Here is a 6,352-nt window from a genome sequence, read left to right as displayed (position 1 = left end):
GGGGGGGGGGTCTAGAACATCTAGAGCCTCATACAGGGAAATACAAGCCCAGATGAGGATGATGAAGATGATGACTGTGCATGAGCCTTATTTTCTTACAGTTATTAATGAGCAAGTGTGATTTGAGGGGGGAGACATCTTTGTCTTGGATAACAGTCATCTGTCACAAGCTGTAGCCACCAATTGTGGGATACATAAAGGTCTGACCTGTGACCTCATTCATCAGACTGGACTCTGGGTAATAACAGTCTGGACATTGAGCCATGAACCACACACCCATGTTTGTGGACAGATGTCATAAAACCAAACATAAATTAAGTGTATTCCCTCTGAGAATATCTACTGTACACCATGTAGGAATCTGTGCTAAGAACTAATACTGATTGAATGATGGACCTACTTAAGACAGTATGACCCACAGTCAGGACTAAACCACCTCTGGAGGTACTCATCCCAGCAGTATCCAGCCTCAGCGCTGGGCTGTCACCCCTGTGTGCCCCTTCATGGGGAGGGAAACGCCCACATGGAGCCCTGGAAGGAGTCCAGAGAGACACACATCCAGCACTGACAGCTGTTGACAAATCTATGTCCCCTATGGGCAGAAAAAAAAAAGAAAGAATGATGTCCTCTCAGCTCATGTGTCTGTTGTCCCCAGCATGGCCCAGTGGCTCCGGTGCTGGCCTCAGGTCTCACAGTTCTGGGCTCAGGGAGGGACTGAGAGACAAAACGAGGCCCTGGCGACAGGCGCAGCATGCCCTCGACTCCCCGGGGGCCCAAGAGAGCCCTGCCTCTCTCTAACTCTCATCTCCACCCTTCCCACTTTCAGGTTTCCAGTTTCCACCAGCTATCGAGGTTGCAGTGCTGAAATGTAGAAGGGAGTCATTGTTTTCCAGGCCTACGGTGACACCTAGTGGCCATACCTTTCACACCAGCTGATTCAAAGTCACGGAATTACACAAGATCAACTTTTATTGTTTATCTCTTAGTGATGACTGAAGCCAAGAGTTAATCATAGTGTCACAATATAGATTTTCACAAATGATTAACACTTCCACACAAATCCCCATAAAAGCAGCACTCTCAATGCTGATGGTAATTAAAGCTGCAGTATGTAAGATTTTCATGAGACTTGAAACATTTAAATCTTGCTACATTATATTGCCATGATAAATCTAGAGGGATAAGTGATTGATAAGTGTCTTTGTAAACTGCTTTTTGGCTATGCTACAGCAGTTACAATAATTATTATAATTATTATAATTTGGTGTCGAGTTGACGCCAGAGCATAAAATAAAGCTTGGAGGCATAGCCACACCTGGTTCAAGACAAGTTACTATCCAAAAGTATGAAATGTTTGGGTAACACTTTAACATAACCCTTGTTAATAAACCATTTCTAAAGCATCATAATCTGTTCCTCCTTTACAACTCATTATTACAACATTTACAGTATAAAGATTAGTAATCTATTTATATAAATGAGTAGTTATGTATTGATAAACATGTTTCAAATGATTTTCTAATGATTTATAACATCATTTATAAGGTATGTGATAATGGTCTGCTCACATTTAATAAATAATTGATAAATTATTAATCAATCAGTTTTAAATGAGTTACAAATGATTTGTTAAAGGTATGTGATAATGGTCTGCTAACCATTCATGGGCCATTATGAATAAACGTAATGCATTGTGAATTCATACATTACCTCAGTTGATACTTAATACAGGTCTTTAGAAACATTTATTAATTATTAGTAAAGTGTTTTGCAAGGATTGATCTAAAACAGATACTATCTATATAACTACGCATTTATAAATAGCTTACTTTTAGAAATGTTAGAATAATGATTTGTAAAGGATGAACAGATTATGAACAGATGCTTTATAAATGTTTTTGTAACAAGGGTTTTTCTAAAGTGTTACCAATGCTTGTATACAAAAGCACTGCTTTTTATTTTAATGTTAACATTTAAAAAGAGTTGTTTTTTCACACATTCATCCACTTCTACATCTATCTCGCTTGGTTTAGAACCTGTGTTGTAGAATGTTCAAGCCACAGTTGGGAGAGGAGAAGGGACCAGAGATGATACAGGTCTTGCCAGTCTCCGATACAGTGTTAATCAGAGTTTTGACTGCTTGAGCTTGATGTAATTTGCCCCGACGTGGATAACGACGGATGAAACCATCAGATGATCTTTGATCAGTGTTGGAACAATACAGTTGACATGTGAAACCTTGGCCCCTGGGATACAGTAGGTCTTAACCTTCGGGACTGCAACATGGCGACCTGTCGTTTTCTGGAATCTTGTTCTAGATATGTGGAGCATAAAAACTGAAAGCTGCTCCTCCATGTTTTGTTTTAACTCTGGGGACAGAAAGCAGACCTGTGCCAGACAACCTGAGAGGTTTGGATGGTTCATAACGTAGCAGCAGATCAGAAATATATTTTGGTCCTAAACCATTCAGTGCTTTGTAAACCAACAGCAGTATTTTAAAGGCAATTCTTTGACAGATAGGAAGCCAGTGTAAAGACCTCAGAACTGGAGTGATGTGATCCACTTTCTTAGTCTTAATCAGCTTCAGATGTCTGATTGATTTTTTAGAAAGACCTGTAAACACACCATTACAGTATTCGAGTCTATTGAAGATAAACACAAGTTTTTCCAAATCCTGCTGTGACATAAATCCTTGATATATTCTTCATTTTGATGCACTGTGGTCTCAATTTTTGATATTTCAAAAATCTGGAATGGAGAGTTTGTGGAGGACAGTCTGGATATGCAGTGTAGCAAATGTAGTGTCAATTGACCCAAAAATGTGGGAGGAGATAGGTTTAATAGTTTTTATCGTTTTTGAGAATAGAGTGGACTTCATAATTCCTGCCAGCTCGAAACGTATGAACATTTCTGTTCACCTGGGCCTACATTTCTGTGGTGGTTGCAAAGTGATAGTATGTATGGCTGATTTGTTCTGAATTTTCAAAATGTTTAAACATTAGACGGTTGCTGTAGGACCACCATCAGGACTATTGGCCCACAATGGTCCTTTAAGGATTTCTGGTATAGGACTGGACCTAATGTGGAAAGTTTGGTGATTTTTCATACAGTAATGGGAAGGCAGATTTCTTAGGAAGAAGAAGGTGATTCAGAAGAAGAAGAATATTGGCAAAGAGCTGCCTGGCCCCTAATTAGAGCAACCCTCACATGAATAATTGACATCATCTCTGACGCCATTGTGAGTAAACAGAGGTGGGGACAGACAGGGTAGATGGGAGTTTGTTTCCCCTGGTTACCAAGCCTGGGCTAAAGGCCACCCCACCAAAGCAAGAGTAAAGAAACGTGACTCACACCGCCTGACAGCAGCAATGTTCTAGGATGAACTAGGACGTGTGTCAAAGGTCAAGAACTATTATCATCCATTCTTATCTATTAAAGATAATATCTATTAGAAACAAGGCAGGCAATCCTGGGTTATCAGAGTCATTATCATAGCTAGTATAGTAGTTAGTATAGTAATCACATTGATGTACAGTATAAATTGATTTAATCAAAAAGAAGACACCTATATACTTTTTCACTTATAATCACCCTTAGATAGAGTAAGACTCATAGGTAAGAATACAATAAAATACAATAGAACAGAAGTTGTTGTTTTTTATTACAGGGGTCTCTAATCAACCATGTTGACACACACAGGTGAATGGTGACACAGCACACAACACACACATGCAGTTTTGGGGGTCGCTGGTGGAATTTGTGCTCTGCATTCATCCCATCAAAGCTGTCCTCCTCCAGGGGCAGCCAGGAGCAGTGGGCAGCCTCGTCAGTGGCGCCGGGGGACCAAGTCCAAGTGCTCCATCTAGTACTAGTGACTCTATTTCTCATCCCCCGGGGCACAAGTTATATGTAACCAACACGTGTCTGGTAATGTATTAGACACACTGAACATCTTGACCTGGATTTCAGGGCTGTTGCAATTACAGCCTGGGCAGGACAAGTTGACTCTACTTGGCAAAGAGATGCTGTTTCACAAGCTACCAAATGTGTTGTTTCCTGTTCTTGCTTAGGGTCCCAGGTAGACCTAATGTAGCAGCCCCGACTGTATCCAAATATCCATTTGAATTGAAACCTTTATTTAGACAGGGAATACAGTTGAGAGCAAGCTCTCTTTTTCAATGCTGCCCTGATTACAATAACATGTACAGAATAGTGACATGATACAACAGAACATAAATACACAAAAATAGGCCATCAGCCTCTTATGACATTATTACCCATAGACAGGAAATCATTCTGGTTTTATAGCCAAATAGCCTGTCTAGTCACTGGTTTAGAGCCAGACAGGCCTGAGAGACACGTGTGTTGGACTACCAGTCTGGAGAATGTTGTTATGCTGGAACTGATACCACAAGTTGATGTATTTGGAGCTGCCCCCATTTGATAACTCAAGAATGTTAATCATACTATTCCTTTATTTTTAATATAAATATAATCATATTGGGACCACTTGATGAGGGAGAGAGAGAGAGAGAGAGAGAGAGAGATTGAGAGAGAGAGACGGAGGGAGAGAGAGACTTTATTGATATCAGAACAGCAGTTTTATACAAAGAAACAACAAAGCACAATCAAGAATCAGTAATCAGCTTCTCATGAACAAATACAATCTAAAACCGTTCACTTACAATAAATCCCAAATTTTATGAAATCCAACATACTGTATACAAGAGTGCACCAGTAACCATGCCTATGGAATTTATAGTAATGTAAGCATATCCATATTGGTACAGATACAGTACATCAACTCTGATGTTTGTCATTATTCACCAAAGAAAGGGACATATTGTACCAATGCTACTGAAAAGATCAAAACCTCCCCATCTAGCTGAAATCATAATCAGCGGAGCCACTGCAACCTTGAAGGACTGTGTACATAGATGGCTTCAAAATAACCTCTCAGGTTCAGACTATTGTATCCAGGCAACAGACAGAGGCATTTATTTTGGTCTATTGGGGTCTACAGTTTGTCACCCCCTTGAAAGCCTATTCGTTCTCTGTGCCTGTGACCATGAAAAAAAGAAAGAAGTAGCTTCACAATAAAAAGCCAACCTGATGGCATGAATGGCTGGGTGTAGGCTGCCCCGTCCATGAGGAATATCCGTTGATAGTGGGGCCATACAATGGAGCAATGGACCTCCCGTGTACAATGGGCTTATCAGACACTCCAGACAGAACTGAGTTGCTTTGTAAATCTTTCTTTTGACAAACGGGGTGAAGATGGGAGATGTGCATCTGTTTGCACCACTGGGTGTGTTTCTGGATAAGATTTTCGCAAGTTCTATTAATAGAGAAGCAATATGGGTAGATTTATATAAATATAAATATAAATACAGTATTATGGATATTGTAATGATTAGGGAAGAAGGCAGGGGGAAGCAGGGGGAAGCAGTTCTTCCTAGCTGGGGTTTATTGCGCACATATGATATACAAACTAATCTCACACAAGGGGGCAGGGTCGGGACACAATAGCTAGAGAGAGAGAGAGGGGGGTGTGTGTGTGTGTGAGAGAGAGAGAGAGAGAGAGAGAGAGAGAGAGAGAGAGAGAGAGAGAGAGAGAGAGAGAGAGAGAGAGAGAGAGAAAGAGGAAAATGGACCAATGGGCGGCTGTCCCTGCTTTATGGGCTGTTCGTTGGCCCCAAAAAATCTAAAATTTTCATTGGCAAAAAATAAAATATAATTCTTTTTTAGATCGGCCCAAAAGGTCCGGCCCACTGGGCATTTGCCCGGTATGCCAGATTGCCAGTCCAGCCCTGGGACAGCACAGTGCAAAGACCACAAAAACAGTGCAATGAACAAATTACGATACATTGTTAAAAACAAATCTGCACCACAGTTGTGTAGTGGGATTTTTTTATTATTATTATTACTACTAATCAAGTGCTAATTAAACATCATAATATAATTTGTATTCATTCAATATTGGTTGGAATTATTTATGTATTAATATACTGTTTTTGTAAGACCTTTTCTTTAGATCAGAGTATATTCCTTCGGCTCATAAAGCAAGTCTGTCTACTTGTTGCAGCCTTCCACACACCCCGAGGCGGCTACTTCCTCTCGGATGCTGAGGCGGAGAGCAGAGGGAGCTCTTGCCCCACCTACCTTCCTAAGGGACACACTGCACCGATACTCGTCTCTTCTCGGGGCGGGGTCAGCCTACCGGGGCGGGGTCAGCCTACCGGCGGCTCCGTGGAAAAGAGGGAGTTGATTGTTGTGGTGTCAGACTGATCAGCGCCGCGGACAGAGACCGAGCTGATAGTCTTCTGGGAACAAGCGCACCTGTTGAACCACA

The sequence above is a fragment of the Borostomias antarcticus genome (assembly GCF_949987555.1).
Source record: "Borostomias antarcticus genome assembly, chromosome: 4".
NCBI lineage: Eukaryota > Metazoa > Chordata > Actinopteri > Stomiiformes > Stomiidae > Borostomias > Borostomias antarcticus.
Note: the sequence above shows the minus strand (reverse complement) of the source record.